Source organism: Helicoverpa zea, chromosome 10 (genome assembly GCF_022581195.2).
Source record: "Helicoverpa zea isolate HzStark_Cry1AcR chromosome 10, ilHelZeax1.1, whole genome shotgun sequence".
In the NCBI taxonomy this organism is placed as follows: domain Eukaryota; kingdom Metazoa; phylum Arthropoda; class Insecta; order Lepidoptera; family Noctuidae; genus Helicoverpa; species Helicoverpa zea.
In genome coordinates this window covers 2,009,845-2,024,294 of record NC_061461.1, presented here as the reverse complement: position 1 = coordinate 2,024,294, position 14,450 = coordinate 2,009,845, and the positions used below count along the sequence as shown (strand labels likewise).

The following is a 14,450-nucleotide window of genomic DNA, read 5'->3' as shown; positions in this document are numbered from 1 at the left end:
GTCAATGGGTATTTAGAAAGATTAACGTGTTCTAAAATTGAATGTGTTGGATGGCTTAAGTTTTATTTATTGTACCTCTATGGTCTGCCGGTTGTTGTATGGTGCAGTTGACAAATCTATCAGTCAGTACAAAAAATAGTTTTCCCTTGAAAATAGACAGCTGCCAACTTTTTATTATTTCATCAACTGTTTTTATTGGTTCCTTATTTTTCTACGTGTGACCTGGAATAGTTTATCTATAATTCGTCCATTTCAACTATAACTTGTTCTATACATATTAAAAGTATGTAAATACCCTGTTTTTAGGCACTTACCTTAAAACATTTCAAACTAAATATTTTTTACATAATTACACACACCTATAACAGCTTTAAATTGTCCCAATTATCACGTACAATTTACCCTCTATTACCAAACCCTAAAATTAAACAAGTAAGTAAACACAACTACCAGGCGTCCAGCCCCGTGAAGATGTATGTCACACGTGAAGGACATGGCGAGCTCTCAAGGTTACGACCTCGATAATGGCCTGAAACGAACGAAACTCGTCACCTTCCTCTTTGTACGTCTATTCACGTATGCGTGACGTCATAGACAGTGACAACCGTGAGATAATATTGAATGAGAGATTTAAAAGATCATTAAGCTTTTACACCTGAGGATTTTTAAAGTTGCTTCGGGTAGTCAGAAGCTGGAAAGTCTGACGACCAGCATGCCCAGGTAACTGGGTTGTGGACGTCAGATAGGCAGCCAGTACATGTAAAACAGCAATACTCGGCTGAGTCTGGTGACGCTGAAAAGACCCCAACATAGTTGGGAACAGAATAGGCAGATAATGAAAAAATACATAGGTATTCACAACTCTTGTTAGCCGTTTATTTTCAATATAAACATAGTTACTCAAATAATCACTCAAAAGTTCCATCTAACGTAAAATAAAACCTCTTTTCAGTAATAAATCTACACAACAAAAGATTCTGCAACTCCCGTAATTCAAGATAATAATTTATAGCGACTGCATGTAGGACAGACGACAAACTCGGGTGACAATGGTTTATGGTATCCTCGGAAACCACTCCTTCGTGATGTAAACATCATTTCTTACGCTTGAGCAAAGCGCTTTATATCGCTTGAAGCGCTTTATTTCATCGGTGATCTATTAATCAGAAGTTTGGTGCTTTAGAATCGGTGCAAGGAGGTTGAGTTCTATCAACAAACTTATTTATGACAGACGAAAGACTACTCGTTTGTCATATTTGTCAGACACTATCTTCCCCAGCGGTTTCACCCACATCCCGTGAGAACTACTCCGCGTATCCGGATAAACAGAAGCCTTTACGTTGCTACCATAAGTAGGACATAAAGTAGTGATGCAGTTTTATACAGCTTTGTATCAATTTCTTGTTTCACCTGGGAATCGACTCTTCAACTTGCCTACTTGCATGGGCAACCAACGAACTACCGTCATGCATCATCTATTTGTTTGTACGGACACAATCGTTGTGTGTCTATTAGTAGATTGTCTGTTCTTCTTTGTCCAAGACTATCATAAAATAATTTAATGGCCAGTACATCTTCATTACGTTGCCAAGTAATAAATGCGGCTTACACAGTTAATGTTACGAGCACTTATGATTAAAAGCATGCATATTTACAGAAATAACTTATACAAACTATTTAAATACACCTTTTAATTTTAATTGCTCACGTTTTGTAATTGCACTACGTTTTGCCAAAGCCATTTATTTGATAAAACGCTGGGTGTTTTTATGAATACAACTTTCAAACACGTGCCTTAACTTTTTCTAAATAAATTTTCCTTTGATGGGGGCACGTATTTGAGTAATTTCGTGACAACATTTTCTTTTAGTTGTACAGAAAATAGACGTCTTAGTAGAGGTACAGACAATACCTTTAAAAAGAAAAATAGTTTCTTCTTTCTGCAAAAAAAGTTAAGTTTCGCCATCAAGTTTAAATCACAGTTTCGCGTCATCACCGGTTCAAGTCGAACCCTGACCCCATTGTTCCGTTATCAAGATTGAAATCATCGATAATGCGCTAGTGACCAAGGAGTAAAATATTCGTCGGGCGGGCGGCAAAATCCTCAGTCGGCATAACGACCGCGAACCGTGAGCACCATCGCGTATCACATAAAAAAAGAAAACACGATAGAGTCCGAACATTAAAAATGAAATAAACACTTCTTGTTGAACAAAAAAAAAACAAAAATTGTCAGTGACGTATTGTGTTCTAAATTTGATTTTACGCGCGGACCGCGATGTGGACAGAAAATCGCGGCGCGCAGACTTGTATGATAGTTTGTTGACAGTTATTGAAAATAATAAGTGTTAAAAATAAGTGTTCATACTAGTGCATAGTTGGTGTTGCTTAGTGTGTAGTTAAGTTTTAGTAAATAAGTGTTTTTCGTGTATGGTAAGGTAAATTATGCGAGGTGAATAAGAAAGTCCGCTACGGAGCTTAAAAATTCAAAAGAAGAATTTGGTTTGTCTTTGATTATAACTTTTAGCGAAGCAAAGAAAAGTACCCAAACAGCCAAGAAACAAATCAAATAACTATTAAAGTGTTGTATCGAATATATCGATTATTTTAATTGGGCCGTTCAATGTCACATTTACTACTAACATGTTCATCGCGTGTTATTTATGAAGACACGAATTAAGAATGTTTTACAATCAAAACATGAAACAACTTTAAATGTCAAATAAAATAAAAAGAATCAATTAGATACACTCATTCGAACCGTTTTATGCCTGTATTTTAATGACTGGCTATTAACAATCTTAATCAAGATTAATTGGATGAAAACTTCTTGTTTCAAGGCTTTTTTTTCGTTTAAAAGTTTTTAATAAAAACAGAGGTATTTAGGATTTTCTTTGTATATGTTATTTTCAAAAATAGAAGGTAAAATGCTAATGATGGTTTCATAGAGATGTAGGTATGGCAGTACGGAATGTGTACCTTACTGACCCAAAATTAAATGGGATAAGGGTGGAATGATAAATGTATTCCATGATTAATAAAGGGCACACAAATTATAAGTACTTTATTTAAACTTAAACTTATAAGTCATTAGTCATATGTCAAATTTCAGCAGTCAAATGCCAAAGAGCATACACCCACCTTTAACCATAACAGGAATCATAGATTTCTAGAACTGATTAGTTTAAAGAGCACATAAAATAAACAGAATTAATTAACACTTCTATATTAATATTGCTCAGTTCCTATAAATAAAAATAGTTGTATTAATAGAAGAATCGTTTCTTAACCTAGGTCTACTAAGGATATTAAAAACCAATTTATATGTTAATTTGTGTACTACGGAGAAGAATTTAATCTTACCTACTTTTACGGGTTTATGTCAAAATTATATCTTTAGTGGGCAAAACTATAGAAGGATAGGTTATTGAAATCCACTAGTCCGGAAATATCCGCTCTCCTTTGTCTGCGTTTACCTCAAAAGTATAGGCTGTGTCTAAATTGAGGTGTGTCAGTATTATTTCTTAATCCAGATTAGACACTGCGGCCCAAACGTTACCCAAATCCGCTTAGCCATGTCTGCATAATTGAGAACAAACCTTCATGTGACGTCAATGTCCACTGCTGGACATAGGAGACCAAACATATATGCAGAATTTTCTCAAATATATTGTTTTCTAGTCTGACTATGAGTTCCGGTGATTTACTAATACCTACTCAGCAATAATAGTTTAGAAACGACTATTTTGCGAATTGCTTATAAAAAAATGTGCTAAACTGAATCTAACCATATACCTCAATGTTTATGAGTGTGTATAATTGTTGATTCTTCATGTACAAACTGATGAACAGATTTAGCTGAAATTCAGCAACAATGTAGCTTATATATCAGAATATTATACAGGTTACTTTTTATCTCGTTGCGGGAAGTGCTGGCACAAGCTAGTTTTACAATAAATATTTCTCTGTACTGTAATGTATTCATTCAGCTATTATTATCATAAAATCGACATTAAATATCGTATGAAAATTAAAATATTCCACAGTAAATATTTCCTTACTTCAGCATTTGAAATAAATTCACAATATATTTGTCACACCTGTAATTGGGTGCTTCACACATCCACATATCTTGACGATATATTTTCCGAGTTTACAGCCAGGGTCTATTCCTGTAGCATTACCGCGAATAAACTGGGAAACAAAAGCACGCTGACAACCGCTTGGCGGCCATGATGGTTTCATTAACATAGTACAATCCACAGATTAAATGTCAACGGAGTCGATAAGGAAACTTCTTTTTTAGAGCCTACTTGTTTAAGAAAAAATAAAGTTGTCGTAAAATATTTACAAAGACTTCTTTCTTGTCGATAGTTTAGGAGGCTATTGGACCACCTTTGTGGGTGGCATGTTGAATAATAGGTGCTACTTGCTTTAATATCAATCTAGACACACGGCAGTGTGTCCGCCAAGTTCGAGCAAAAAAAGCGACACACCGGCCGTGGGTTATATTACACGAACCATTTCGGGCCAAATTCGACCCCCCTATAACTCAAAATCTATTTTATTTACACATTTCAAATTTCTAGTATCTGTTGGGACCCCCTCACTTATCTAAAATACAAAATTTCATTAATATACCTATTGTAGGTCTTGAGATATTGACGTCAGAAAATCGCTATTTTTACTATACACTCACTGACTGACTCACTGATTCACTGACTCACTCATCAAAAACCTAGACCACTTCCAATGGTCGTATTGACTTGAAATTTGGCATGGAGGTAGGTCTTTATGTCAAGGTAAAGGAAAAAATCTGAAAATGGCCAAGTGTGAGTCGGTTTCAAAATAATGAAGGTGTAAAATACCCAGTGTAAATTTATACCCCTAAGGAACTAAAACGAACTAAATTTATCTATATTTATATAATATATCTTCGAATGGTCATACCGATCTGAAATTCGTTACAAAGGTTTGTATTTAGTCAAAGTAAAAATCTGAAAACGGCCAAGTGTGAGTCACTTTCGAAAATAACGAATGTGTAACTTTGATCCACGAACATAATACATGATAACATGTCATGTCAGTCAGTTGGTAAATCTAGTCCATTTAGTTAATCTAGTTCATTTCTTTGTAAGAAGCATAGTGCATATTCAAAAATCTGAAAGATAGTATAAATGAGACATTTCCTTAACTAACTTAATCATAAGAAAAAAAAAATAAACAACCTTACAAAAATAAATGAAATCCCACCCAAAACAAAAATGTGAAAGGCTGCCAAGTTCGATAATATGGAAATCCTTCGCCTATAAAAGAAGTGAGATCTGAATAAGTACCAAGTTCCATACACATACCTCAGTTAAAAATAGTTACTTTTTAATAATGTTACTTGGCAAGTTTTAATAGAAAATTAAATACTTGATTCATTGCGTTTAGTAGGTTTATAAGAAGGTGTGTGAAAACTTGCCAAGTAACATCATTAAAAAGTAACTATTTTTAACTGAGGTATGTGTATGGAACTTGGTACTTATTCAGATCTCACTTCTTTTATAGGCGAAGGATTTCCATATTATCGAACTTGGCAGCCTTTCACATTTTTGTTTTGGGTGGTAATAATTACAAGAATATTAAATCCTTTTTTTTTCAGTTAAGATTATTTGCCTCGCTAGCCACGTGGGTACTAAATCAGATATATATTTTTTAATTCCAAAGTATTTTTCTCTCAAGAATAGGATTAAACTTTTCCATCTGCAAAAGTACTTAGTCAACAACATGTGTGAGTGCACGAATATTGTCTTAATAAAGTAACATTTCGCAAATCAATAAATACTAGGAAAACTTGGCCGCCAGTCGATAGCCGCGACCTTAGTTGCCAATTAGAATGACAAAGAATTTCATATATTTGTGTTTTCAGTATGTATATAGAGTAAGAAATACAGGTAAGTATAAGAAAATACAAGACATAAAAGTATGTTGAGAAAAACGAGTTTTGATAAAAAAGCCACTAGACCGCAGAGTACACACACTATTCTTAATTAGAATTCCGAAAAAAGATTGCAAAATTCCTTACAAAGGTATGTGCTACGACAACACAAAAAAAGTCTAATCTAGACCCCTTATTTAGACGGCTATCAAAAAACAAAAGGAACCTTGAACCACTCGAACTTTCATGTCAAAAGGTCAGCGTGGCTTATTAAAAACGCATAATATCATCAAATATTTTGAGCTAAATAAGCAACAAAGTTGGAGACCGTTATTTAGTCAGAGATTCCAATCGGGCCCCTTGACCTGCTCAATGAGGACAGAGAGCGCCACAACCGAACAATACCTTCCTTTGTTGCATAAATATACAAAAATATTACTACCCTATCAAATATTCAAGATACGTAAGGTCTAACAAAGGGTAAACTATTCGTTACTTTCTTTCTTTCCGCTGACAATGGAAGAACAAACAGATTTTGTTTTCCGTTGCGCTGCACTAAAAATAATAGTCCGTGATATTTCCGAATGCTAAGTGTTCTGAAAGAGGTCAGCAGACATCCAGTCTTTAAATAACCTGAATCGGAACTTATCGATTGTATTTATACACCAGAGTTTTTCCGTGGTTTCACCTGTGTTCCGATGTGTGTGTTGAAGGAGCTTAAATCGGACTATATCCGTTTCGATGTCTCGCCTAACTACGTTTTGACAATCGTTTTACCGCGTGACAAAGAAACCAAACATAAATCGTCAAAAAATGTACGACCATCATTCACATCTATAAAATTAATGCCTTCTAATATTTATAAGTAAACACAAAAGGTACTAGAAAAAGTTCTAGAATTTTCCATGACCATCTGTCAGTGGAAAATCTAGGGTCTCCTTTTATCCTCAAAAATTTGTAACCAAATAGTGTAACCCCTGTTCGCGCCGCATGTTTTTGATGAAACCTTTGCAAGTCCTTGAGAGAAGCACAAACTTCGCCTTCGCAAAAGGATTCCGACTCCAAATTGTTTTGGAACTTTAATTGCGATTTAGGTACGTAAATATTTACTCCTGTAAAACAATTCGTATTTATTTGAAGTTTGGTGATGCGAAGTATTTGTTACTTTTTCAACGTTTACTTATAGGTACAGACATTATCCTTCTTACCACAAAAACTTTTTAACGTCAGTTTAAAACTTGTCTAAAAAAATGTCAAATTATGACATTGACATAAGGTTCATTTTGGAGCCACATTTTTTTTAGACAAGTGTAAAACAGTTGTTAAAGTTTTTGTAGTAAGGCCATATCTGTCTTGTTTCAAAAGACCAATTTCTAACTTAACCTAAAGGACCACTAACTCATTCGCCAATCAGGACCAATTGAACAAACTTTAGCGTTTAACATTAACAATCAAGCCGTGTCCTTAAAGTATCGTGATAACGACCCAAAAGTCTCGAATTCAGCAATAAAAAGGTGAAGGAGCTTCCAGCAGGATGTTGGTCATTAAGGCTTGATAAATTAGGGGAGGGGAACGGAAAGGGGGCAACAAGCGTGAGGCATGCGATGGCGCCCGCGCCGATAATATCTTGCGCACTAGTAAATAAGTGAGGTAACAATTGTTGGGACTACAAAAGGGCTTATTGCTTTGAAGTAGCTATCCAAGGCTTGTTTGAAAGTTGAGGTTATTTTATAAAGGATAGGCTACAAGGATGATCTAAATCTGTGTGATACTTAAGTAAAAATTATAAAGTCTTAACCGCGGTAGCTCTTTGAAACAATCCCGTAGGTTCATTGTAAAGCCTAAGGTAACTTACAGCACATTATGACACCTGAAAAGTTAAACAATACATTTACATTCGTTACGAAAAATCAACTTTCAATCAAATATTTGCAGCTTTAGTTAACTTTTGTTAGATGTTAATATTTTTAATTACTGTTAACTAAAAACTTTTGATTAGATCTTCTGAAACAATAAAGCGTTTTAATCCTAAAGAAACAGTAATTGAGTGATTAAATAGAATTAACTAAAAGTTACTAAAAACAAACTCAATTATGTTTACACGAAGTTTGTTTTGAATTAAGCTGAAGCTTTATGAAATAAAGTTTAATATTAAACACTATTCAATTACTAATATTAATTAGTTAGCTATTATTGAAACGCTTAGTATAAAATATGTGCATTTATAAACAGACAATCACATAAGCATCACGTTATTACGCTACGCACAAATCGCTTATTTTAGAAATTACATTGTAGATCCAATTTTAGATAAAGCGTCGTTGACAAAACAAATTATATTTACCATTCATCAATATAGTTTAACCTTTGAAAAGGCATTTATTTACTTATTTTTCAAAGAAATCGTAGTTTAATAATGTAGACAGGTACTTATCAATACAATGTATATCAAGTGGTAAACTGGGTACATAATGTAATAGGTTTCTCAAAGTACGAAGGCGGTTCTTGGAATCTTCTCTATCATTTCTTCTCAGTAAACATATGATATCGACAAATACCCACCCACATACCTACATTAAGGTATTAAAGAAATTAAGAAGAACTGAGAAGGAGTTACTTCAAGCATATTGGTCAATAATTGTATTTTATACCTGGCTATAAAGGCCCAAGTGTGCTACAAACGTTAATATACTTAAGACAGTCATCATTCTCCGAGCCTTTTTCCCAATCATGTTGGGGTCGGCTTCCAGTCTAACCGGATATACTTAAGACAGTATTTACTATGAATTTTCACGATCAAGTTTCAACGTAGGTAAACAGTCGTTTCAAGAAAAACGGACTTTTATGTTTTCGAACTTGGACCTAGAAGCTAAATCATGTTTTTAGACAACGTAGGGTGACTTTGGCATAAATGTAGTAGTAATATTTTAATGTGAATATGTGATGGACAGTAACTAGTTAATTAGGCAGTAAGTAATTCAGCCTATGTACTCTCAGTAGTAAAGCCACATTCTAGCTTTGTGCCTTTATTGTATAATAACATTACATTATGTACTTAGTCATCCCACAAGACCTTTAGACCTATCATGTTTAGGTAATACAATTATGTGGGTATAACATTTAGGTGTCTGTATTCATGTAATTATTATCTATGCCATTAATTTATAATAAAATAAGTGTATTTATTATAACTATTTCGTGCTTATAATTGCTTTTTACCCGCAAATAATATATGTGTCTGACAATATGACATACTGTCATGTGTCTAGCAAATTAACTAAAATCATAAAACATTTTCAAAACTTTTCTCTCTCTAAATAAATCACAAATTACTCTGTATAAACGTCACTCATAATAAAAGATCACCTCGATCTATATACCGAAAATCAAGCTCAGTTCAAATCTATTTCTATTCAAATCACACCTAAAATTAATATTAGAACTTCAGAGACTAATTTCATACAAAACTTGGTCTTCAAAACCTCTAATAAATGGTCCTTCTGGTTCCCAGTGCAACATTTGGTCCTTTCATCGGAGTAAACCTAAAATTATACTCAGTTTGAAACTGGAACAGATATTTCAAGAGCTTTTGCCGTACGTCATTACAGGTGCATCATTAATGACAGTTGCGGTCAGGAACCCGATTCGGTGTGGTCAGTAATTGGTAGCGAATCTGAGCCCCATGTTACCTAACTCGAAGTAGTGGTCCTTTTAAATCTTGGCGTGTAGTATAGGTATACAATGATTTAAAGAATACACATAATATATAATTCCAAGTGAAAACCACAAAATGCTGTAGTTAATCATGCCATTAAATATAGTGCAAATTGAAGTTCACATTTCGAAACAGCCCCGTTAAGCCTATTTGCTCAAAATTCACATAAACCGTGACTTTGAAAAACCTAGGCCGTTGCTCCTATCATTTCATAACTGTAACCCTGTAAAATAGTAAGTACTGTTATTATTCCTACAGCACTCGTATTAAGTAGCAATGCAATACAACTGTCAAGTACGCTTATTGCGTCATTGTCCTTCATTCACCGACGCCATCTTTGTTAGACCGCAAAGAAAGACCTACGTTCACTTGACAGCAGAACAAAAGATGAATCTATAGCTATTTGTTTATGTTTCTTTTATTGTGCCTTACTGGGACGCTGTAAATTGTGGTTCATTGATGACCGTTTTCATTATTTAGCTGTAATATCTTTTCTAAGAGATTTGGGACTGGCTTTTGGAGTGGGAGTTGTACTAAGTCTGTCAGGCAGACAGTGTGGGTTGGAACGACCCTTAGAAGGTCTTAGATTGAATAACTGAACATTCAACTGGCTGTCATATTAATAAAGTGATTGTAAAAAATACTGCTAGTAGGTATAGGGTTTCGAATTTGATTCCTAGATTTGAGAAATTATCAGGAACTTTCTGCTAAAAATATGCTATATTTAGTTTTAATTAGAACTTAATATTTACTAGCATTTTAGTGGTTGATGTTACGAAAACCTTTGGTTACTCCTTCACTGAGCTGTGTTTATCTTTTAATAGTTCTAAGCGGTTATGAAGCGTCCAAGTCACGCGCCCTTTTAACGAGATTATGTCACAATCGGATTGTTTGCTCGACTTACTCAATACTTTGCATAAACTTTCCACTTTCCTAAATATAACTGACTCAATCAGAGATTAAGCTAATTACAGTGTAAGGCAATTGTTAAAGATTTTTAGAAATAGTGTTTAACTATTTGCGGACAGAAGGACCAGAATCCTACTTATATTACAAACGCGAAAGTTATATGGTCCTATTGATATTTTCTCCTACTTCACGCAATGCACAGAATTGATTTTGATGGAACTGGGCAGTAATATACCTTACTTACCAGAGTATTACATAGGCTACTTTTTACTTTAAAAAGTAGCCTATGTAATAATATATATAATAGTATATAATAGTAGTGCCCTCGGAAAGTGGGTGAAATCACTTTTATTTTCGTTAATTCTGTCCACGTTATTCCCTAACCTTTAAGAATAAATAGCTATGAGTAGGTCGAGGTACATCATCTCAACGCCCACTTGAGCTTATTTGTTACCATTTACATAATGTTTGCTCCTAGGTCACGAAAACTAGCGAAGTGATAAGAATTATTGCCTCAAATAAAAATACGTTGTTTTTCCCAGAACAAGGACGATTCAAGTTTAACCTACTTAAGTATATTAGGAGACTAATTTTCTCATTTGGACAAATGTCCTGAGGCATAATATTAATAATCAAAAATATCCTTATAGTAATTTGTTTCTTGTGCACATTAAAGGATCACAAAATTCGTTGTTCCAGGTTAAACTTCATCATGTGCTAAACAATTCGTAATATAATTTATTTATATTTTATTTTTTTCTATATAATGAGGATCAAAATAATCAAATTGTTGGTCTCTCTCCACATCATAGTAGTTAATATTTCATCAAAACGAGGGAGTCTCCACATGAATTTGTCTGTGAAATAAATTGATACCGTTACATGATTATATTTCAATACGTCATGCGGGAGATGGATATACTGCCATTACCCACTTTACAGAGATTTGTGCGAGGACATGACAAGCAGTTTCTTTTAAAGGCCCACTTTGGTTACTTACTCGTCTGTCGTACGTACAATTTCCTACGTGAAACACATACCTATATGAAGAAAATTAGACCAACCTAATATATAGGAGGTATATTTTTCTTAGATAGTTATTTAAGAAGAGACAAAATGATTTTCATGTAGGTACTGATTGAATAAGCAGATAATCTAAGTATATCTTAGACACCATTGGCTGTATTTCGGAGGGCACGTTAAACTGTAGGTCCCGGCTGTCATTGAACATCCTTGGCAGTCGTTACGGGTAGTCAGAAGCCAGTCTAATCAAGGGGTATCGGGTTGCCCGGGTAACTGGTTTGAGGAGGTCAGATAGGAAGTCGCTTTTTGTAAAGCACTGGTACCCAGCTGAATCCGGTTAGGCTGGAAGCCGACCCCAACATGTTGGAAAAAAGGCTCGGAGGATGATGATGATACTTCTTCAAAACTTGTTACCTTTCCTAAATCGAAGACGCGGCGAGTAACTTAGCATTTTCGAAAAGTTCCAAGTTCCTCTCAAAACAATAACTAAGTAAGCCTATTTTTCCTAAAGTAAAACAAGCAAATCTTAGTTAAAACATAACCTTTTAAGCCTCATTTAACTAAAAGAAAATATTGCAAAAATAATACTTTCTGATCGAAGCTTTCAGCTACATAATACCGTCGGAAAGTGTACCATCAGAGCAAGGACCGAGTCCGCACAAAGCATCGAGACGTGACTCGTGATGGGAAAACTGTTGCGCGTATAGTCCTGCGACTTTTTGTCGCAATTGTATAGTTGAAAATAGTTTTTTATGCACTTTGCATATTTAATTTACTAGTCAAGTTGTTTACGAGTCCTTGAGACTAGAAGATTTTCTATCGATGTGTCAAACTAAACGTTTACTACATTTTACGGTTGGTCGCTACATTACTAATTGAAAAAGTAAATTAAGCTAATATAATAAAACTTTAATAGTGCTTATTTTCCTGAATCAAAGAGGCCGTGAAAGCTGATTGCTAAAACTGCTAATTTTCTTACACATAGTCTTATTTTAACTTGGGCTGACAGTAGATACTCTACATTCTACGTAACTGCACACTATACAGTTTTTACAATGAAATTATATTTTTTTATTGAAAAAAGTCGTGAGTATAACATATCAGCTCCACAATACGACGACGTTCGGATATCCTGATTGCGTACTTTAGAAACGGTATCGGCACGTATACGACTGAGGAAAACTATGACGAACATAAAGTGTAAAGCGAAATATACGATAACTGTTTTATTGTGAATTTTGACTGGAAACAAACACAATTTAGGCCGTCTAAAAACTGAACTCTTTTGACACTTTTGTGATTTAAAATGCTGTTAATTCGGTACTTAAGTATTTAATTTGCAACAATTGCTTTATTCCAGCTCATTAGCAACTACATGTAGAGGTCTCTCATCGCAAAAAGTATACAAATGTTGATAAGATTTAATCTTATAACTTTTTGGTCAAACGATCTATTCGTGGTCAACCGTTTTTTGTAAGATAGGTATAGCTAATAAAAAAACATAAATAACGTTTGCGACATCTTAGCCGTGATATGAGTCCGTTGATGATGATTGATGGACCTACTCCCGATTGAATACTCTTGCAATTAGGAGCAAGGCATATATTTTTTCTTGATTTATCCTTATAGGTTGTAAAAATATTTTATAAAAATATTTTATATTTTATAATAACTTGAAAATATAGATTTTTGAGGCGAAAGTACATAAAGCTACTACTATATTTAACAATTTAAAGAAATAATTATAGCAATGAAGCTGCAGTCTTACCAATACCAATTATGTAACTATGTATGTATTATGAAGTTATTTTTCTAAAAGTAGCTGTGTTTGTGGCGCTTTCACGCCAATATTACTAACCGAATTAAATACATTTCCTCAGGACAAGAGTGGAGAACAAGAAAGATGTTTAGTTAGTTTCGATATACTTAGTTTCCAAAAAATAGATTAGGAACTTCCGCTATAATAAAATAATACTAAAAAATCAGATTCCTCCCACAAACATTGATACAAATACCTTGCTTACATAACCACAGTTTAGGTCACTTGCTGGGTTAAACAGTAACAACGCCAGCCAAATCACCGTGGAAATGCATTTGGCATTTGATGTTAGACGAAACTTGATAAAATTGCTCTTTGCTGTGGCAGGTCACCAGTTTAGCGTGTCTGTTATAGCTGTCTTGGCTTAGGTTACATTGCTAAGTGAAGCTGCTAATGTGCTTAGAGGTTTTACTTCAAATTTTGTATAATATTATAGTCGAGATTTTCTTGAAGGTCCTCTTCCTACTTAGCTAAAGTTTGGCTCTTCAAAAGGCACTTAAATTGCATATGCATAAAATTTCTAAAATACTTGCATATTTCATACAGATTATTCATTGTAAAGTTGGAATCTGTCATGAGATAAAACCGACTAATGATGTGATGTGTGACCTGTGTGGTTTAAATTCATCTACTTATTTAATGGTATGATCTCCAAAATATTATGACTTCAACGTAATATCCACAGACAAATCCATCATTTTCTCATAAATTTTATTCGAAAAGCAATTTCAAAATCAGAACACAAAACATAGACTTCCAAAGTTCCAAATTCAAAGTTTGAAACGTCACTTCGTCAAGTAATAGAGTTGTTATTGTAAACACGATGGAGGTCGGACCATTCGTAACAAATGGCGTCTGTGGGGAAAACAACCAGATTTACATAAGTACCTTTGTAATGAATCCCTTCACTATTACACGGATATCAAGCCTGTCCCTATGGGAATGGTTGAGGTATTCTATTAAATGGGAGGTATAATGATTCTTCCCACACAGGAAGAGAATTTAAGAATCCTATAGGTACTCGTACTTAAGTATATAAGGTGCTTTAATATTACCTGCCA

At 34.2% G+C, this 14,450-nt stretch overlaps 1 protein-coding gene across 3 annotated transcripts in view; it reads left to right on the top strand.

Moving 5' to 3' along the window:
- Positions 1-14,450, top strand: part of LOC124634019 — a 111,463-nt gene that overhangs the window by 62,127 nt on the left and 34,886 nt on the right. Inside the window, exon 1 of one of the 3 annotated variants that reach the window (XM_047169417.1) lies at positions 2,095-2,433. The exons of 1 other annotated variant lie outside the window; for it this stretch is intronic. The gene's annotated coding sequence lies outside the window, so the exon portion shown is untranslated. Of the gene's footprint in view, positions 1-2,094; positions 2,439-14,450 lie in introns of those variants that run through there. One more of the 3 variants, XM_047169416.1, reaches the window with a different exon arrangement.